The sequence below is a fragment of the Dendrobates tinctorius genome, unplaced genomic scaffold, assembly GCF_039654945.1.
Source record: "Dendrobates tinctorius isolate UK_male_01 unplaced genomic scaffold, ASM3965494v1 ptg000060l, whole genome shotgun sequence".
Taxonomy (NCBI): domain Eukaryota; kingdom Metazoa; phylum Chordata; class Amphibia; order Anura; family Dendrobatidae; genus Dendrobates; species Dendrobates tinctorius.
Genome location: NW_027361728.1, coordinates 4,608,090 through 4,629,385, shown reverse-complemented (window position 1 = coordinate 4,629,385; position 21,296 = coordinate 4,608,090). Strand labels below are relative to the sequence as shown.

The following is a 21,296-nucleotide window of genomic DNA, read 5'->3' as shown; positions in this document are numbered from 1 at the left end:
AGCATATTAAGCATACATACCTCACTTAGCCACAAAAGCAAGGCTAAGAATCACTGTCTGCAGATTTATAGCAGGGCATGAAGACTGACAGAGCAGATCGGGTAAACAAATAATGAAGAAAGAAAAGCTGCAAAAAATTCCATTATGCTCAGTCAGAAAGGAGAATATGTATTTCATCTTCTGTCTCAACTCTTCTCTGGTGCCTGAGTAAGGTATGTGAATCTGCAATGTTGCTCTTCTGTCTGTTGAGATAAATGTCTCAAGTTTTGTTTCATCAGTCTTTAACCCAGCCTAACAAGTGACTAGGATGAGGGCAGTTTGAAATATGTCACGAGGGCAATTAGTATCATATTGTTGGAGGACCCCTTTAAAGGCCACAGAATGGCTGTTCAAACTAAGTCCCACTGCTCAGAGCTTCACGGCGGGGGCCAATAATTTAAATACACCTTCCCACCTGCTAGTTTTTCTTCAGTCTCCACTCCCTCTCTTCTTTGACTGACAGCTCTGGCTCCATAGAGACCGAGAAGAGTAGAGATAGATGGAAATCAAGCGTTTTAAATGATTGGCCTTGCTGTGAATTAACGAACGCCTGTACTCAGTTTGAACAGTTATTCTGTGCTGATAGAGTCCTTTTCAAAATGACCTTTCACCAAATTTTCATGATCAACTGAACACACAATGTAATAGCTGATGCAGAAAAGAATAAGAAATGTTTCTTTTCATTTGCCTCTCTGTTGCAGAGATATTTGTCAGGACTCAAACCCAGCGTCTCCTGTGCACCAGGCAAAGCCTCTTCCCCTTGAGCTATTCAGCTCTCTGGACAGCTCTTTGCTAACTCAGATAGCAGTATCTATGTTGTTCCTGATTGTCTTAACCCTGTGATTTCCTGATTGTCTCCACCCTGTGACTTCCTGATTGAACACCATATATTAAAATGGATTTGCTTTTCATGCCTTCCAAGATTATTGAGCTCTCAGCCTTTAGTCAAACGCTCTCTTCTACCTGCTGCTTCTTCATACAATATTGCTGCTCCTGTGTACCAACCTCTGGCTATTCATGGACTATACTACCTGCCTATCCTCCATTACTACACTACAGTTTATGTGTACTGACCCCTGGCAATTCCCTGACTATGCAACCTGCTTATCCTCCATTACAATACTGCTACTCCTTTGTATAGACCTATGGCTTCCCTGATTATGCTACCTGCCTCTGATACTACTAGTGGTTGCAGTGTAAATACTCCAACCCCAGCTAGGATAGCAAAAATATTAATGATCAAAGTATTTGGCATTGAAACAAATATTTTTTTTTACATCTAAATGGACATTAACAAAGAGATTTCATTGTGAGCATGGAAGTCTTTCTCTTTCTGACATTGACCAATCAAGTACAGTCAGCTACTTATTAGGGAAAGAAGAATATGCACCCACCATAGTTTGGAACATGCTCAGTGTTAGATATGTATTGACAAACAGTTTATTCAACTCACTGCAGAGTGATAACATGTGTGGTAACCAAGCAGAACTGAATGTGTCTAACACCTTTTAGTTTTTGTCTCCAGCAGTCAGTTTCAGGAGTACAGCAGAGTTGCCAGTACTACACTTAATTTGTCAATGTTAATGTGCATTTGATCCTGTCAATAAAGCTAACTTGAATTTGGGAGACTTACTAGAAGTGCAGCACTGTTGTTAGCCCAAGTTGACTGCTGGAGTTAAAGAGATAAAAGCTTTTAATACTCTCAGCTCTGCTGTGCTCCCGCACATGTCATCACTCTGCAGTGAGAATGTAATGTCCGTGTCCCTTCATGCTTCACATGCCCCCCTCCCTGGCTGGAACACCGACTCACTCACTGCCCCTGCCCTCATAATGCATGTCCTCCTCCTCCTGCTCCTTCCCAGGGTGTGAGCATGCCTGGCATATTCCCAGGCACTGCGCTTAGGGCGTGCGCTCCTGATCTCTTTAAGAGATTGCGTGCACCATTGAAAAGTGTCTTCAGCCAATGGCTGGGAGACACTTATTATTTAAGGCACTTTCATCTGTTTGAAGGTGCCTGAACAACGTGTATAGTCAGTCTGCATGTTTGCTAGTTCTCAGGTTTGCTGTCTGTTAGTACCTGCCAGTACTTGCTAGTACCTACTAGTACCTATTAGTACCCACTTGTTCTTGCTCGTTCCTGTCTGCCCCTGCTTGTGCCTTTCAGTATCTTCATTCACCTGCTGTGTGAGTCTGTATACCAGTTCTACCTGCCAGCATCTGCCATTCCAATCTGTATACCAGTCATACCTGCCTGCATCTGCTGTGCCAGTCTGTACACATGCTCTACCTGCCTGCACCTGCCAAACCAGTCTGTATACCAGTCATACCTGGCTTTTCCTACGGTGCCAGTTTGTATACCATCCGTAACTGCCTGTGCCTGCCGTGAAAATCTGTATACCAGCCGTATCTGACTGTACCTGCCGTGCCAGTCAGTATACGAGCCGTACCTGCCTGCAAATGCCATGCCAGTCTGTATACCAATTGTTCCTGCCTGTACCTGCCATGCCAGTCTGTATACCAACCATACCTGCCTACGCCTGCTGTGCCAGTCTGTATACGAGCCGTACCTGACTACAACTGCCGTGCCAGTCTGTATACCAGCCGTACCTGACTGCTCCTGCTATGCCTGCCTATATTTGTTAAAGTCCACCCATTCTTGGCCCTTCTAACTACCTGCTCCTTTGGGGCAGTCAGCTGCTGTGTGTCTGAGGTTTGTCTTGGAGTAGCACCTGTTGTCCATCTGGAGCGAAGTCTAACCCCACCATCAGGGGCTCTAGTGAAGAGTTAGGTGTTTGCCTAGTTATTCCCTTCAGTTTCTCATGGGTCCCTGACACAGTGGTTCCATCACTTTTCCCATTACAGAGGAAAGCAGACTGGGTCATTATGTCTCACACAAAATCTGTTCTAAGCTATTGTGGAATTGTGTTCTTCTTTCTCCAGTGTTTTGATGCTTGCTTAAGATTGGTCAGTGACAAAAAGAGGAAGAAGAAGCCCCCAGTGAGATCCTTGTGTTTTTGCCCATGTGGGCTTAAAAGAAAATAAACTGCTTGGGTGCCAAATAGTTTGATTGCTAATATTTACACAACACAGCCATTATTACCTCATGTATCCAGCTCAACTCAAAAAATTTGGTAAAAGGTCATGTTTAAAGGGGTTTAACGCTGATGGCCTATCCTTGGGATAGGTCATCAGTGTCTGATTGACGGGTGTGCAACACCCAGCACCCCCGCTGATTAGCTGTTCCCGTTGTCGGCAATGGTTGACTTCTCAGGCAACTATAAATTGGCCCCAGTCGATATTACACATCCACCACCTATTGAAATCAATAGGAGGTGGATGTGTAGTACAACTATTTTGACAATGGGGCTGTGCTGTGAAGCTCCTTAACTGAACAGTTTCGGCTGCCACCAACAATGGAAACAACTGATGAATGGGGTGGCAAATGTCACACACCTGTTAATTATACATTGATGACCAATCCAAAAGGGGGTTTTACACTAAGCGATATCGCTAGCAATATCGCTAAAACGTCACTGGTTTTGTGACGTTATAGCGATATTGCTAGCGATATCGCTATGTGTGATACTTACCAACGACCGGCTCCCCCGCTGTCCATCGCTGATCGCGCGAGAATGTCCGGCTCCATTTCTCGTCGTCAGCTTCCTGCTGAGACTTCCTGCTGTGACGACGAGTGACGCGTGGAGGCGGGCGGGAGGACGTCAGGATCGCTGTGTGTGAAAGGTGAGTATCGTGCGCTGCGTCGCTGCTACATCGCTGTGAGATCTTTCTGTATGAAAGCTCACTAGCGATCATTTAGCGATGCACCAGCGATCCTGACCGGGTCACATCGTGGTCGGGATCGCTGGTGCATCGCTAAATGTAAAAGGGCCTTTAGGATAGGCCATCAATGTTAAAGATCCGGAAAACCTATTTAATTGTTCCAATCAGCAGCAGCCAAAGTATTTAAAGTCTTTAAAGCTACTGAAGATAAATTTTTTCCTGGAACCCATGTTTAAACATATCCTTCATCTTACGGATTTGTGTGAATTAGAGAAATCAGAACAATAGCTGACCAGTAGTGATGGGCGAGTACTAAAATGCCCGGGAGCTCGTTGCTCGGATCAAACATATTAGAATGCTCGGGTGTTCAACCCGAGCAATGATCCCAATGTAAGTCTATGACTTCCCTTGACGGAGCCGCTAGTCGCAGCGACGATATGCACGGGGCCTGCCCACCACCCCCTTTCTTTAACCCCTTTTGGACTCTTGCTGCTCTGACCTGTGTCTGGTGGTTCCAATTTGCTCATTATGCATCCACTGCAATTTTTCAATCTCAGCCATGGTATAACCATTCTTGGGTGCCTTTTGCACTAGGCAATTTCATTCTGTGGTTAGTTCCACATGCTGAGGTTAGGATTTACATTTTTTCTTATATTGACTTATTATATGCTTGATATCAAGTCTGTTTTTCTGCCTTATCTTTGCCTGCAATGTACATGGCTGTCTTGTTATATAGAATTGCATGATATATGCCGGTTTATGGGTGGCTATGAATAGTCAAACATGGGCCAAATTTTAGGTTCATATTACCTGTTTTTTGTTGGTGTTTGGGTTACTGGTTCTTTGTTTGCATTTTAAATGTTTTTAGCTTATTGTATCCAATATGAAATAAAGGTTTTTTATTGTCTATTGGGATGTGCATACCATCATTAGCCTAGTCTTTTTCTCCTTATTTTTGCAATGTAAGGCTACTTTCACACATCAGGTTTTCGGCGTCAGGCGCGATCCGGCGTCGTGCCGGAATGCAGGATCCGGCAAATGTTTTGTAAAACCCGATGTGCCGGATCCGGTTTTCTGCTGGATCCGTCTTGTTCTTGACATACAAAACCGGATCCGTCTCATCCGGTTCATCCATTTTTCTATCCGTTTTTCGACGGATTACGCCGGATCCGGTTTTTAAAATTGACCCTTGTGGCCTTCCGAACGGGATTGGCTACTGGAAAACTATATATAGCATGTTCCTACAGCCCTTCTTTGACAGGTTGTAGAGGAGAAAGTGCAGGTTGGAGAGAAGAGCAAGTTACTGGCGAAGATGGATGTTGTCATTGGAAATATTTTGAAGAATTTGGTGGATTTTATAGCGGAGGCGAATCGTTTGAGGGTGATTGTTCTGGAGAAGGAGAGAGCGAGACAGCAGCACATCAGGCATCGTAGATGATGTTTGTGGATCCACCCCATCACAGCCAAGAGAATGACGCGTGGGGTCTATTCTACACTCTGCATGGACCTTCGACGAAACCCGGATACATTTTTTGGATATGTTCGGATGAAAATGGTGAATTTTGATTACTTGGTGGAGCGCATTGCACACCTCATAAGAAAAGCGGACACCTATTGCCGCTTCTCTGTTTCACCCGCAGAGCGTCTGATGGTGACTTTAAGGTGAGCCACATTTATTGGATGTGATCGCATCAGAGCACACTTTCACTGCAATCTTGTTGGTGGTAGTTTGTATCTCCAAGTGTTACAGCTCAGTTTTGGTATGTAATGCTGTGATTTAAAACTATTTATTGTTTTTTAATTCCCCACAGATTTCTTGCAACTGGAGAATCCCTTTCGTCACTGCATTTCCAGTACAGACTCGGGATTTCCACCATATCTGGAATTGTGAAGTACACATGCCGTGCACTGTGGGACTCCTTAGCTGAAGAGTTTTTACCAGAGCCCACAACAGAGAGGTGGATTGAAATTGCTGACAAGTTTCAACAGATATGTCAGTTTCCCAACTGCTTGGGCGCTGTGGACGGGAAACATATCCGCATTGTAAAGCCAGCCGGATCGGGATCGGAATATTTCAATTACAAGAAATATTTTTCAATTGTCCTCATGGCCATCGCTGACGCGGAATACAAATTTATTGCGGTTGATATTGGGGCCTATGGCCGCTCCAATGACTCTCAAGTTTTCAAACTGTCTGCCATGGGGCGTAAACTGTATGGAAACACCTTCCAGTTCCCACCACCTAGACCGCTGCTGCAAACATCTGGTCCACCTATGCCATTTGTCTGTGTAGGGGATGAAGCCTTCCAGCTGTCAGAACACCTTTTGAAACCGTACTCTAGCAGAGGATTGACAAGACCAAAACGCATTTTTAATTACCGCCTCACAAGAGCAAGAAGAATGGTTGAATGTACCTTTGGTATTCTGACAGCCAAATGGCAGGTCCTATTGACTGCGATCAACCTCAAGACAGAAACTGTGGACGAGGTGATCAAAGCTTGCGTGGTACTCCACAATTTTGTTATCTGCAAGGAACCCATTTCCATTGAGGACACCTCTGAAGAAACCACCTTGCAAGATTACCATGACATTACCACTAGAAGTTCTGTGACGGTTTCAGTAATGAGGGACAATTTTGCACTATACTTTATGTCACCTCAAGGCAGAGTACACTGGCAGGATGACAGAGTATGAAAGATTTGTGCCCTAACCAAACTTGTGTACCTTCTGTACCAACAGTATATACCTTTGCCAACCAAAGTTGGCTATCTTGTCATGGTCTCTATTTTTAGCTTTAGGCCACAGGTGTGTACCTGGTTGTGTTTTATGCAAAGTATTTCACCTTTTAACAAAAGTTGTGTACATTGTTAGGAAATCACCAACAATAAACACAACTTTTCAGGTGAAATACTTTGCTTCAAACACAACCAGGAACACAACTGTGGCAAAAAGCTAAAATTTACCCACAGTTATATACCTGGTTTTGAATACCTTTTTACCTTTTAAATACCCTGTATTTAACCTTTTTTTTAAACATATTTCGCCGCAGAAAGAAATGACAGACAACCAGTGTAAACAATAATTTAACTTTTATTTAAAATATTTTTTTTTTGTAAACTGTTTTTAAAGTTAAAAAAACTTTTTTAATAAAGGTTTGAAACCAACCAAATGGGCATTTTTATTACAAAAAAAACATTATAACTCGGTGTAGTGTGGGGTGGAAATAATGCTGGAGGGGCTGCGGGACACTTCGACAATGGGAGTGTGGAGAGAGGACTGGGATCGTGGTGGGGAAGGAACAGTTAGAGGTGATGGTGTGGAAAAAGCTACAGAATGGGTGGACATGTGGGAGGCAGAAGAGGTGGTGGGCGGTGGAGTGGAGGGTTGGGCAGGGACTGTAGGAGCAGATGATGTTGATGGAAAGTTGTATGGGGAAGGAGTTTGGTACGGGGAAGGAGTTTGGTACGGGGAAGGAGTTTGGTACGGGGCAGGTTGCTGGAAGTGGGGAGATGTCTGGTACTGGGGAGGTTGCTGGTACTGGTGAGGTTGCTGGTATGTAATAGGAGGGGGAGGATGGAAAGTGGCTTGAGGGGGTGCAGATGTAATAGGAGGGGGAGGATGGAAAGTGGCTGGAGGGGGTGCAGGTGGAGGAACTACAGTGGTGGGAGGTGGAGGTTGGGAGGTAACCTGCTGTAGAGCACGGTGGCACAAATGCATTACATGCATCTGCTGGGTAGGAGATAGTGTTGCCATGCGCTCCACAACAGACCTGAAAAAGGTGTGGTTTGGCGAAGATCTTGCTTCTGAATGCATGGTTTGCAGAAGTGTCTTCACCTCCAGAATGCTGGAGTTGATCTGCTGAAAGCCTGCGGAGATTTGCTCTGACAAGACTTTTAGACAGTTCTGGAAAGATGCATTCAGATGCAAGAACTCTGGCGCATAACTCTTTTCCTGACCCCTCTGCCGCTGCCGCCCAGTACCCGCAGGTGTACTAGAGGTGGCAGGGGCAGAAGGGTGGGGTAAAGGGAAAGCGATCTCCTCACCAGCAGCTTCATGTAATGTAGGCGGCCACGATGCTCCTGTGCTGGTGGATGGGACAGATGGGTCGAATGTGTGGGAAGGTGCAGATGTACCGGGGCGGTCGAAGTGTCCCTCGGTGCCGGTCTCCTCAGGGATCGCCTCAGAAGGGTCCAATTGTGCAGGCTCCCGAGTGCTGCTCACCGTGCTGTGGAATAAAGAGAAAACAATTAAAATAGTGACATGGTATGGCCCTGGCTGAAAAAAAAAAGTTACATCTAAACATTTTTTTGTCACATGTGGTGTGTAATATTTACCTTCTGGTGAGCATTGTTTGCCGGAGGAACGACAGGGCTCGTGCGTACTTGTACTTGCTCCTGCGTCCTCCAGATCCACTCGGGGCCCGCATCTCTTTACTGAACTCCTTCTTGTAACGATCCCTCACAGACCGCCACCGCTTCACAATTCTCTCCCCTGAAACGAGAAAGGACAAAGTGGTTAGTATACAATATCAGTGTTTCCCAAACTCCAGTCCTCATGGTCCCCAGGGGTCATGTTTTCAGAATTTCCAAAGTAAATAGAAATCCTGAACACATGATCCGTGGGGACCACGAGGACTGGAGTTCGGGAAACACTGGTTTAAATCAAGCAACCGGTACTGTATATACTTACGCTCTTTAATCTGGGCCCGAGCTTCGAGGTCCTCCCAGCGGTCCACAAGGAGCGAACAGATTTCCTCCCAGAGTCGTCGGGTAACGATAAGGTCAGCATGGCGGCGGTCAGCCATATTCCAGAGCGGCTTCCTTTCTCTGACGAGATCGATGAGGTGGTCCACATCGAGTCCTCCATCCTCACCGTCAGAGTCGGGAGCACGCTGTTAAAGAAAAAGACAAAAATAACATAATTAGCCTCCACAAAAGAAATGAAATAAAAAGTGCAAAAAAACAAAGCAAAAATATTTATACTTACACGCTGGTGACCGCCGCGTTGCTGTCGCCGATGACCCTGGGAGGCACTGCGAGGACCTCTTGGCCGAGCACCAGATTGGGAAGACTAGAGAAGAAAACAAAAAATGTTATGTCTTTGGATGTAGGCATTTGTTTGCTGTGTGTGGTCTGCAGAACATTGTTTTCATAGAATCATAGAATCGTAGAGTTGGAAGGGACCTCCTGGGCCATCTGGTCCAACCCCCTGCTCAAAGCAGGATTCGCTAAATCATCCCAGTCAGATGTCTGTCCAGCCTCTGTTTGAAGACTTCCATTGAAGGAGAACTCACCACTTCTCGTGGCAGCCTGTTCCACTCATTGATCACTCTAACTGTCAAAAAGTTTTTTCTAATATCTAATCTGTGTCTCTTCCCATTCAGTTTCATCCCATTGCTTCTAGTCTTTCCTTGTGCAAATGAGAATAAAGTTGATCCTTCTACAATGTGACAGCCCTTTAGATATTTGTAGACAGCTATTAAGTCTCCTCTCAGTCTTCTCTTTTGCAAACTAAACATTCCCAAATCCTGCAACCTTTCCTCATAAGACAGGGTTTGCAGACCGGTCACCATTCTGGTCGCTCTTTTCTGAACTTGCTCCAGTTTGTTGATGTCTTTTTTAAAATGTGGTGCCCAAAACTGGACACAATATTCCAGATGAGGTCTGACCAAAGAGGAGTAGAGGGAAATAATGACTTCACGTGATCTAGACTGTATGCTTCTGTTAATACATCCTAGAATTGCATTTGCCTTTTTTGCTGCTGCATCACACTGTTGACTCATATTCAGTCTGTGATCTATTAGTATATCCAAGTCTTTTTCACATGTGCTGTCACTTAGCCCTATTCCTCCCATTCTATATATGCTTTTTTCATTTTTATTGCCCAGATGTAGTACTTTGCATTTCTCCCTGTTAAAAACCATTCTGTTAGTTGCTGCCCACTTCTCCAGTTTATTTAAATCTTTTTGAATCCTCTCTCTCTCTTCTCTAGTATTAGCTATCCCTCCTAGCTTTGTGTCATCAGCAAATTTAATCAGTTTACCCTCAATTCCTTCATCTAAATCGTTGATAAAGATGTTGAACAATACAGGGCCCAGGACAGAGCCCTGTGGTACCCCACTTGAGACATTCTTCCAACTGGATGTGCAGCCATTTACGACCACTCTTTGGGTCCGATCACTAAGCCAGTTATGAATCCACCTAACAGTTGCCTTGTCCATTCCATACTTAGTCATTTTTTCAATAAGGATTGTATGAGAGACTTTGTCAAATGCTTTGCTGAAGTCAAGATATACTATATCTACAGCATTTCCTTGATCCACCCAATCAGTGATACCGTCATAGAAGGAAATTAAGTTAGTCTGACATGACTTATTAGTTAGAAACCCATGCTGACTCTGTTTAATCACTTCATTCTTATCCAGGTATTGACATACATGTTGTTTAATAATTTGTTCAAAGATCTTTCCTGGTATAGAAGTCAGACTCACCGGCCTATAGTTGCCTGGGTCCACCTTCTTCCCCTTTTTGAAGATAGGAACAACATTTGCTCTTCTCCAGTCTTCTGGCACTTCTCCTGTTCTCCAAGAATTTTCAAAGATTATGGAGAGGGGTTCAAAAATTTCTTCTGCTATCTCCTTCAGTACTCTGGGGTGTAATTCATCTGGACCTGGAGACTTGAATTCATTTAGGTTAGCTAAGTGTTTCCTCACTATCTTTCTGTTTATAGATATCCTGGATTCTTCTATTCCCTTAATAGGACAGTGAATAACAGTTGATGTTGCATTTCCTTTCTGAGAGAAAACAGATGCAAAATAGGAATTTAAAAGTTCAGCCTTCTCAACATCCTGTCTTACCATTTCATCATTTTCATCCTGTAAAAATCCTATAGCATCTTTGACTTTTCTTTTACTTTTGACATATCCCCAAAATCCTTTATTATTGCTTTTGACATCTCTTGCAAGCCTCAGTTCATTTTCAGCTTTAGATAATCTGATTTGTGCCCTGCAGGTTCTGCAGACAGCATTATATTCTTCTTTAGATATGCCTCCCTCTTTCCATTTTATAAACATTTTTTTCTTCCTTTTTAGCATGTGCTTAAGTTCTGTGTTCATCCATCCTGGTTTCCTTAAATGCTTCCTATTCTTCCCTCTTTTTGGAATTGTTAACAACTGTGCTTTGAGAATTTCATTTTTCAAGATTTCCCATCCTTCCTGGACATTTTTGTCTTTAAGGATATCCAGCCATTGGATCCCTCCAATTCTCTTTCTGAATCCCTTAAAATCTGCCTTTCTGAAATCTAACCTTGACGTCTGAGTCTTCACAGGTCTTCCACCTCTAGTAATCCAAAATTCTAAAATAGCATGGTCGCTACCTCCTAGGGTCCCAGCCACTTTTACCTCCTCAACCATTTCCTCCCTGTTTATAAGGATTAGATCCAAGGTAGCAGTTCCCCTTGTTTTCTCCCTTACCTTTTGGAAGATAAAGTTGTCAGCAAGAGAGGATAAGAATTTCCTTGACCTGTTAGTTTTGCCTGAGAGAGATTCCCAACAAATGTCTGGATAGTTGAAATCTCCCATGACAACTATGTCATATTTTTTGGAGAACTTGGCCATCTGATGCATAAAGAGTTCATCTATATATTCGGCTTGCACAGGCGGCCTGTAGTAAATGCCTACAATGGTGTCCTTTCCATTGTTCTGTCCTTGTATTCTTACCCAAACAGTTTCCACAGAACTCCCAGTCTCTGAAGCTTCAATCTCTGTGCAGATATACGCGTTTCTAACATACAATGCGACGCCTCCTCCTCGTTTATCAAGTCTGTTTCTTTATCAAGTCTTGTTTTCTATGTGTTGTGTGTAGTGTGATGTTGTGTTTCTGCGTTTGATGCAAAAAATTTACCAATTGTGAGCCCACTCCAAGTGTCTGTCCACCCCTTCCTTCTTCTTCTGGGAGCTCCTCTTCATCTTGTGATTCCTGTTTTGAAATAAAAGGCAATGAATAGACATATATTACAGAGATGATGGATTTTGGAAATAAAAACTTACCGTCAAACGCTGACGATGCGAGGGAGGGCTCCCAGAAGATGATGTGCTGTCTTCCTGGTGGCCAGACTCCATGGCTGTGGGTGGTGTTCCTGCTGCTGCCATTGCTGCTGCTGCTGCTGCATCTATTGGGCGGCTGTTGAATAAAGAGAAACAAAGGGCCAATGAATATCTTGATATTCAATAGCCCTAGTTTGGAGGAATGGGGGATTTGATAATTACCGTCTCTCATCTGCTGCTGGACTCCCCTCCCGTTGTTCAGCATGCTGCTCCATTTGGGGTGGTGCTGATGGTGCTGCTGCAGATGTCTGCTGCCTTCTCCTGCTCCTGGTTCTTGGCTTGGGTGGCATGTTGGGTGTGGCTGAGGGTCCCACTGTCTTGATTTTATATATGTCTTGTGGGCAGAGCTACTGAGCATGCTCAGACCAAAAAAACCGGATCCGGCTGTCGCCGGATCAGGCGCATTGCGGCGCTCATAGGCTTTCATTGTATGAAAAAGCCGGACACGCCGGATCCGGCGTGTCCGGCTTTTTCGCCGGAGACAAAAAACGTTACAATAGCCGTTTTTTCCAGACGCCGGATCGCGTCACATTGCCGGATCCGGCGAAAATCGGATGAAACGCATGGCCATCCAGCTCGATCCGGCTCTAATGCAAGTCAATGGGGGGGAAACCGGATCCGGCATTGCATTTCGCCGGATCCGGTTTCTGTCAAAAGCGCCGGATCGCGCCTGACGGCGAAAACCTGATGTGTGAAAGAGGCCTAAGTCTATGGGAAACTTGAGCATTTCTGCCGCTGCCCCCCCTGGGGGTCTTTAGAGGGTCTATAAACTGCAGAAATCAATGGGAACAGTGCTCAAATGACATGGGAACATCATGGGGAAGACCCCTGGAAGCATTTCTGACTCCAAGGTCACTGCTGTGAACAATGTTGTCAGAGTCTTATGCCACTTTTACAGACTCACAATAAAACATACAAAAACAAAACCAAAATGGATTTTTCTGGGATACATGTTAATGAACATCTTTTCCAGGGTAATGATTTGTATATAAGGCAAAATATATAACACAAAACAAAAATGCTCCTCCACCACTTAGGCGTTTTTGAAGCATTTTTCAACTTTAGCATTGCTTTCAACCAAAACAAATGCATTCACTGGGAAATGTCATTTTAACATTTTACAACCTTATCTGGCCATGTGGTGTGTGACACATCCTGTTTCATTTATGAAGGAGGGATTCTGAAAGTCACAAAGCCTATTTTTAAAGGGTCATCAGGCAATCTTTACTATTCTTAAAGGGTCAGCAGTCGGTCCTCACTATTCTTAGAGAGCCATCAGCTGGCTATGCTTTGTTGTTCCCATTATTAAACATTGGGTCTCCTATCATGTTATTGCATATGCAATGAGTGGCAGAGCTGCCCAAAATTTTGATGCACCCCAGTACCCCTTTGACGAGACGTACAGAATGGCCACCTGAAAGCAATGTTCCCATTATTAGGAATTTGGTACTCCCATACTGTTTGCTTATGCATTGAATGCAAGGCTTGCCCAGCCTCAAAGTTACACACACCCCAATAACCTTTTGAACAGACATACTGGATAGCCACCTGAAAGCATTGTTCCCATTATTAGTGATTTGGTACTCACATATTGTTTGCCTAAGCATTGAATGCAAGGCCAGCCCAGCCCAAAAGTTACACGCACCCCAATAACCCTTTGAACAGATGTACAGGATGGCCACATGAAGCCAAAGTTCCCATTAGTAATTTGGTACTCCCATACTGTTTGCCTATGCACTGAATGCAAGGCCTGCCTAGCCCAAAGTTACACGCACCCCAATAACCCTTTGAACAGACGTACTGGATGGCCACCTGAAAACATTGTTCCCATAATTAGGAAGTTGGTACTCCCATACTGTTTGCTTACGCATTGCATATAAGGCCTGCCCTGCATAAAATTTAGATGCACCTCAATACCATTTTGAAGCCACATACTGGATGGCCACCTGAAAGCATTGTTCCCATTATTAGTAATTTGGTACTCCCATACTGTTTGCCTATGCATTGAATGCAAGGCTTGCCCAACCCCAAAGTTATACGCACGCCAATAACCCTTTCAACAGATGTACTGGATGGCCACCTGAAAGCATTGTTCCCATTATAAGTAATTTGGTACTCCCATACTGTTTGCCTATGCAGTGAATTGCACTGTTGAGCCTGAAGAACCTGCATTGGTGAATTGCTGTCTTGAAGATGAAGACCCAGCAGTGGAGAATGTCAGTGCTGAGCCTGAAGAACCTGCATTGGAGAAGGTCAGTGTTGAAGTTGAAGACTTGGCAATGGAGCATTGCAGTGTTGAGCCTGAAGAACCTGCATTGGAGAATGTCAGTGTTGAGGCTGAAAACTTGGCATTGGAGCATTGTAGTGTTGAGGATAAAGATCCCGCAGTGGAGAATTTCAGTGTTGAGGCTGAATAAACCACAGTGGAGAATTGCAGTGTTGAGGATGAAGACCCAGCACTGGAGCATTGCAGTGTTGAGGATGAACACCTGCCAGTGGAGCATTTCAGTGTTGAGCCTGAAGAACCTGCATTGGAGCATTGCAGTGTTGAGAGAAGTTGAGCGAAACGGGTCGGTCAATTTCAAAAGTCGCCGACTTTCGCAAAAGTCGGGTTTCATGAAACGAAACCCAACCATAGCGTGAGGTCGGCGACCAGAGCGCCAAAGTCACGTTTCAAAAGATGCTTCCAGTGCCCTTTTTTAGCCAATGATGGAGGATGCACACTGTTGGCAATGCGATGACATAGGCAGCGGTCACCACCATCTTTGAGAAGGATATGCAAGTGATTGGCTTGCTTTGTGTGGCGTCACTGGGGCTATAAAAGGGCGTGCACGCCGACCGCCAGCTTACTTCTGCTGATCTCAGAATAGGGAGAGCTGCTGCTGATGATGATGATGATTCTGTAGGGAGAACCTTAGGCAGGGAAGAAGATACAAAAAACTGCTTCTGCTGCTAGCAATTTTGCCTGTACAACACACCAGTTAGTGTGCAGTGCAAGGGGAGGCTATATTTTGGTGCATCAGCTCTGTTGGTTATTAGGCTGCCTTATAAGGCTCCCTGATAGCTGCATTTCTGTTTTCACACTGCTGTGCAAACTGCTTTTTTAAAAGCAAAAATACTTTTCATCCTCTTTTTTGCCTAGTTACCAAGCGTTCATTTTTCCACACTTTTGTGTGCAGCAGTTCTGCTTATTAGGCTGCCTGCTGCCATACTTGGGACTGAGAGCATCATTGTCAGCTTGCTAAAATCTCTAGGAAGATTCAAATTCTCCCCAGTCCTATATAGACATTTTATACACCACCCAATTTCAGCCTGTTATATTGAGGTGTAATCTACACTGGGCCTGAGATATTAGTTCAATGTCCTCAAGTCTGTAGGGAGATTCAAATTCTCCCCAATCCTAAAAAGACATTTTATACACCATCCAATTTCAGCCTGTTATATTGAGGTGTAATCTACACTGGGCCTGAGATAATAGTTGTGTCCTCAAGTCTGTAGGGAGATTCAAATTCTCCCCAGTCCTATATAGACATTTTATACACCATCCAATTTCAGCCTATTATATTGAGGTGTAATCTACACTGGGCCTGAGATAATAGTTCAATGTCCTAAAGTCTGTAGGGAGAATCAAATTCTCCCCAATACTATATACACCTTGTACCTTGTTTTACAGTACCATATTTGTGGTGTTATTTGGGTACATTTTCGCAAAAATGAGGAAGTGTGTTGGAAGAGGCCGTGGAAGTGGGAGGGGGTTGCCAGCTGGTAATGATGGTGTTGGTGGTGGATCTGCTTTTAGTGGCAAAAGCACAATAGCACCTAATGCAGGAGGTGTTGGGCTTGCATCATTGTCTGGCTCCACAAGGCCTCGAAGGCTCCCTTTTCTGGGAGTAGGTAAACCGCTTTTAAAGCCGGAGCTTCAGGAACAAGTTTTGGCTTACGTTGCTGACACAGCCTCCAGCTCTATCGCTTCCTATTCTGAACTTTCAAAACATAAAATCACTGAGTCGTCATTGGAGGCTCATGGTCAGGAACCACACTTTTCCTTGTGTCCTTCACCCCTACCAAAAGTAAAGGATGCGGCAGGCCACACTACAGATTACTCCATGGAGCTCTTTTCACATACCATGCCTGGGTTATCAAGTCAAATCGTGAATCACCCAGTCCAAGAAGAATCTGACATGGAGTGCACTGATGCACAGCCACTGCTAGAATTATCTGCTGGTACATTCACTCAGAGCACTACATTGTCCTCAAAGTGTACTGAGCCAGAATCTGACCCTGATGAAACTCAGGTGCCCCTTCCCGCATACTATACCACCTTACATGATGACACAGAGGAAGTTGCACATGACATTGAAGAGGAGGTGATGGATGACCCAGTAGTTGACCCAGATTGGCATCCATTGGGGGAAGAGGGTGCTGCTGCCAATAGCTCAGAAGAGGTGGAGGAGCATCCGCAGCAGGCATCGACATCGCAACAGCTGTTATCTGGCAGGCCTGGAGCAGTCCAAAAACGGGTTACAAAAACCAAAAGAGTTGCAGGACAGCTAGGCCAGACGGTCAAATTAGCACAGCGTGCAAGGCCTCAAAATGTCTTCCATAGTAGGAAGAGTGCAGTGTGGCACTTTTTTGAACAAAATCCTAATGATCAGGCAAAGGTTATCTGTAAGAAGTGCGCAAAGACATTTAGCCGAGGTAAAAATTTGAGAAATTTGAATACCAGTTGCATGCTTAATACAAAAAGGGTGGGGGAACAAGAGGTGCAAAAGTGCCCTATCACTAGTGACACTACGATGTGAGTGGTGTAATGCAGTTCCACTCACCTATTCCGGTTGTGTGACCCACAACTGGCTTGAAGACATAACACAGTATCAGCTGCTGCAGGACCTCCACCGACCACTCCAAAGTGGAAAAACTGCCAGAGAATATGGGAAGCAAGATGTGCCACAGTCCGCGCTGCTGAATCCACAAAATCACCTGGGATGCAAGATGTAGTAACAAAGTACTGCTTTATTCCTTCCTACGCGTTTCGGCTGAGGAAGGTGCCAGGAAGGGCGCCGAAACGCGTAGGAAGGAATAAAGCAGTACTTTGTTACTACATCTTGCATCCCAGGTGATTTTGTGGATTCAGCAGCGCGGACTGTGGCACATCTTGCTTCCCATATTCTCTGGCAGTTGCATGCTTAGACATTTAACCACCATGCACTTGCAAGCGTGGACGGACTACCAAACCTCACGTACCACATGTGCAACTGCTACCAGTGAAGGTAGTCAGCAACGCTACATCGTTTCCCCCACTGTAAGCCCACTGGTTAGCACACCACCAGCAGCAAATGTTGAGGTGTCGTCGCAAGGCCAAAGCAGTCAGGGAATCACAATGTTATTGCTACGAAAGACTGAATCTAGGCCATCAGAAAGAACACCAACTCCATCACCATCATCAACCCTCTCTCAGTCCGCCATGTCCACCGCTCTTTCCACCATATGCAGCTCTCAAGTCCAGCTCACCCTACCAGAGTCTGAGTAGGACAAGAAAGTACTCATCCTCTCATCCGCGTACACTGGGTTTAAACGCCCACATTGCCAATCTAATCTCGTTAGAGATGATGCCCTACCGATTGGTTGAAAGCGAAGTTTTCTGCGAACTCATGGCCTACGCAGTACCATGCTTTGACCTACCTAGTCGGCACTTCTTTTCTCGCAAAGCCATCCCAGCCCTACACCTTCATGTGAAAGACCACATTGGCCATGCACTCAAGCAATCAGTGAGTGGAAAGGTGCAGATCACAACAGATGCATGGTCGAGTAGGCATGGCCAGGGCCGTTACATGTCCATCACTGCGCACTGGGCTAATGTGGTGGATGTAGGGTCCACAGGGGACAGCGGCGGTGGGACAGTACTGCCTAGCCCACAGTATAGGAAACAGTTGGGTGTAGGTGTTCGACCCTCCTCCTCCAGAAGCGAAAGCTCCTCCACAGAGCGCAGTCGCATGAGCACTCCATCCGCAGCTGCCAGTGTTGCAAACTCGGTGTCCCACTATTGAACAGCTAGTGGTAAGCGTCAGCAGGCTGTGTTGAAGATGATGTGTTTGGGCGACAGACACACCGTGGAGGTACTGGCCGACTACTTGCAGCGACAAACTGAGTCATGGCTGGGCAGTCTACATCTTGAGGCAGGCAAGGTAGTTAGTGATAACGGTTGGAATTTTCTGGCAGCCATAGCCCTTTCAAAACTCCGACACATACCTTGCCTGGCTCACACCTTGAACCTGGTGGTGCAGTGCTTCCTCAATAATTATCCAGAGTTAACAGGCCTGCTCCAGAAGGTCCGAAGACTGTGCTCGCACATCCGCCAGTTGCCCGCACACTCCAGTTGTATGCAGAAGCTGCAGCGATTGCTCCAACTTCCCAAGCACCACCTAATTATCGGCGTTGCAACAAGGTGGAACTCCACCCTGCACATGGTTGAGAGGCTGTGCGAACAGAGGCAGGCTGTAATGCATTTGTGGGAGGATACACGACCAGGAACTTTGAGGGCAGACATGGAGTTGTCGGTTGTGCAGTGGTCGAAGCTGAAAGACCTCTGTAAAGTCCTTCAGTGTTTTGAGGAATGCACACGACTGGTAAGCGCAGACAACGCCATCATAAGCATGAGCATTTCACTTATGCGTTTGCTCATGCAAACTTTGACGCACATTAAGGAGCAGGCATCTGCAGTTGAGGAGGATGAGGAAGAGGAGGAGGGAAGCCTTGATGACAGTCAGCCATTGTCTGCTCTGGAACCTCTCCTGGACTAGATGGAGGAAGAAGAGGAAGAGGAGGAGGATGATGATGGGGATGATTATTTAGGGGAGGAGGATGCTTCTCATGGGGCAAGAGAAAATGTTGGCGTGGCAAGGTCTGGTACAGGGTTTGTGCGTGACTGGAGGGATGTGGATTTGCCAGAAAGTGCTCCTCCACCCAGCACTCGCAGTGCATCATTGACACCTGGAACATTGGCCCACATGTCAGATTATGCCTTGCAGATCCTAAAAAGGGACCCCCGCATTGCCAAAATGATGAACGATGACGACTACTGGTTGGCCAGCATCCTGGATCCATGCTATAAAGGAAAATTCCCAAACATCATGCCACAGGAGAACCTTGACCTAATATTGGCTATCAAAAAAGTAGCTCTGGTAAACCGTTTGTTTGAGGCATTCCCAGCACACAGCAGCGGTGATGGTTCTCCAATGAGCCGTAGGGGGCAACATGAAGAGGTGTTCATGGTGCACACATCAGAAGTGGCATTGGAGACAGGGGTTTCATGACCATGTTGTGGACTGATTTTTCAAGTCCCGCTTACACGACTGGTAATACCGCATCGATTTAAAGTGACAGGAGACAGCAGTTGTCAACTATGGTTACAAACTACTTCTCGTCCCATATCGATGTTCTCCCTCACAGGTCATTCCCCTTTGACTATTGGGCCTCTAAACTGGACGCCTGGCCTGATTTGGCACAATATGCCTTACAGGAGCTTGCTTGCCCTGCTGCTAGTGTGCTATCGGAAAGAGTCTTCAGTGCTGCTGGCTCAATCCTGACAGAAAAAAGGACCCGTCTGCCGACCCAAAATGTTGATGACCTAACCTTCATTAAAATGAACCATGAATGGGTTTCAAAGGATTTTGTCCCACCTTCCCCTGATGACACATAGGTTGCCAGAAAAATGGCTTGCTTTTGTCTTCCTCTTCCTCGGATTTCTCCAATTCCTCCATTTGCAGCTGCTGAATGTCCAACATCAACATATGCTATTTATCAAACCTCCCTAACTGGGCTGCCTCCCCCCCCATGGCTGGGGTCACCACCTAGCGCACGCAAACGTGCGAGTGCCATTGCCCTGGACAGGTAGGTGGGCCGACTCTTGGGCGCCGGCACTGGCACAGGGTCCCTCTTAGTGCAATCAAGTGTCTCTGATGGTGGGGGTGTACACCCGCCATCAGACACACCGGCGTACTATGAGGGGCCCAATGCCAGTACCGACGCCCACGAGTGGGCCCCCCTTGCTTGGGTAGGGCCCCAGCATTTGCAATATTTACCTCTCCCTGCTCCTCCGCTGTGTAGTCTGGGCTGTCAAATCTTTCCCTGGGACTGCCACTACAAATTTGGTGAACTGATAGATGATGGTTAAGACACAGCTATGCCCTGTCCTGCTGGCCGGGCTCTAGCTTCAGATGATCAATGGCTTCCATTTCTTATCGACGTCGACTCACAATGAGATGCAGTGGTGGTTTATCATCAGCTTTCACAGTTTTCCTAATCACAGATGTGTGATATTCCTGCCCACATATTTAAACGTGCCCTCTCATGCCAATCCAATAGAATCGTCTACAGCCTGTGGCTTCTGTCTTTTGCACTCCAAAGTTACCTGAAAGATCATGATAGGCAGTGAGGACGATGTCTACATCTCTCCCTGTGATCAAAATTTGATGGAAATGAGTAACGGTGATGGGATCAACGGTACTGCGAAACAGCAACCCTTTCTTCACAAAGAACTGTTTTCGCTGTCTCCACACACAAAGTAATTGAGGGTCAGCATCGCCTCTGAGAATTCTCCCGGGAGTATTTCCCCTGATTAGTAATTCCTAAATTTCTGCAATCACTTGACTTTATGTCTGTACTTTTATCCATCTCGTTTCCTCTTGTGGAGTGTCTGGACTGTCTTACTGAGACAGAAATATATATGAAGATTTAAAAATACCCCAACAGTGTATACTGGTGTAAGCTTCAAAAACATTTCCTTTTTTCTACTTTTTAGATTGTTGTCTAATCCATACTGAGGCTGTGAGTGTCTTTGTCAGACTCCGGAAATAAACACGGAGATTTTAAATGTTTAAACTATGCCATATATACCTGTTATCCGGTGATACTGTACCCTTTCTCAACTTTCTGCAATCTTGTCGAATCCATACTGTGCCTGAGACCGTCTGAGTCTGCCTCCTGATTACAGATGAGTGGTGTTTGAGTGGAACTGTTGGCCAAGTTCAAATTCTAGCTGTTTTGGGTGGTGTTAGATCTCTTCATCGAACTACAACACTTTGATTAAAATTCGGCTGTTCGAGTTTCCGTTCGAGAACGTTTCGTTAAACAAAAGCGTATCTTTTTTCACATTAATAATGGTTTTCAATGATAATAGACAGTTTTAGGGAATAGTAGCGGTGTCTGGTAGCCAGCATTGTAGTACACCTGTGAAGGAGCTACACCGTTTGTGTTTCTAATAATTTTTACCGCAAATTGTCTTGAAAATCTTCGCCTGTATCCGGCGATCCATTCGGACAGCCTGTGTCATAGCCTCCTCCAGGGAACCAGGCGGAGGGTGGAGAGCCAAGGC

At 45.4% G+C, this 21,296-nt stretch overlaps 1 protein-coding gene across 3 annotated transcripts in view; it reads left to right on the top strand.

The window, feature by feature from the left end:
• Positions 1–21,296, top strand: part of LOC141092477 (probable cation-transporting ATPase 13A5) — a 510,776-nt gene that overhangs the window by 354,301 nt on the left and 135,179 nt on the right. The gene's annotated exons all lie outside the window — the stretch shown is intronic.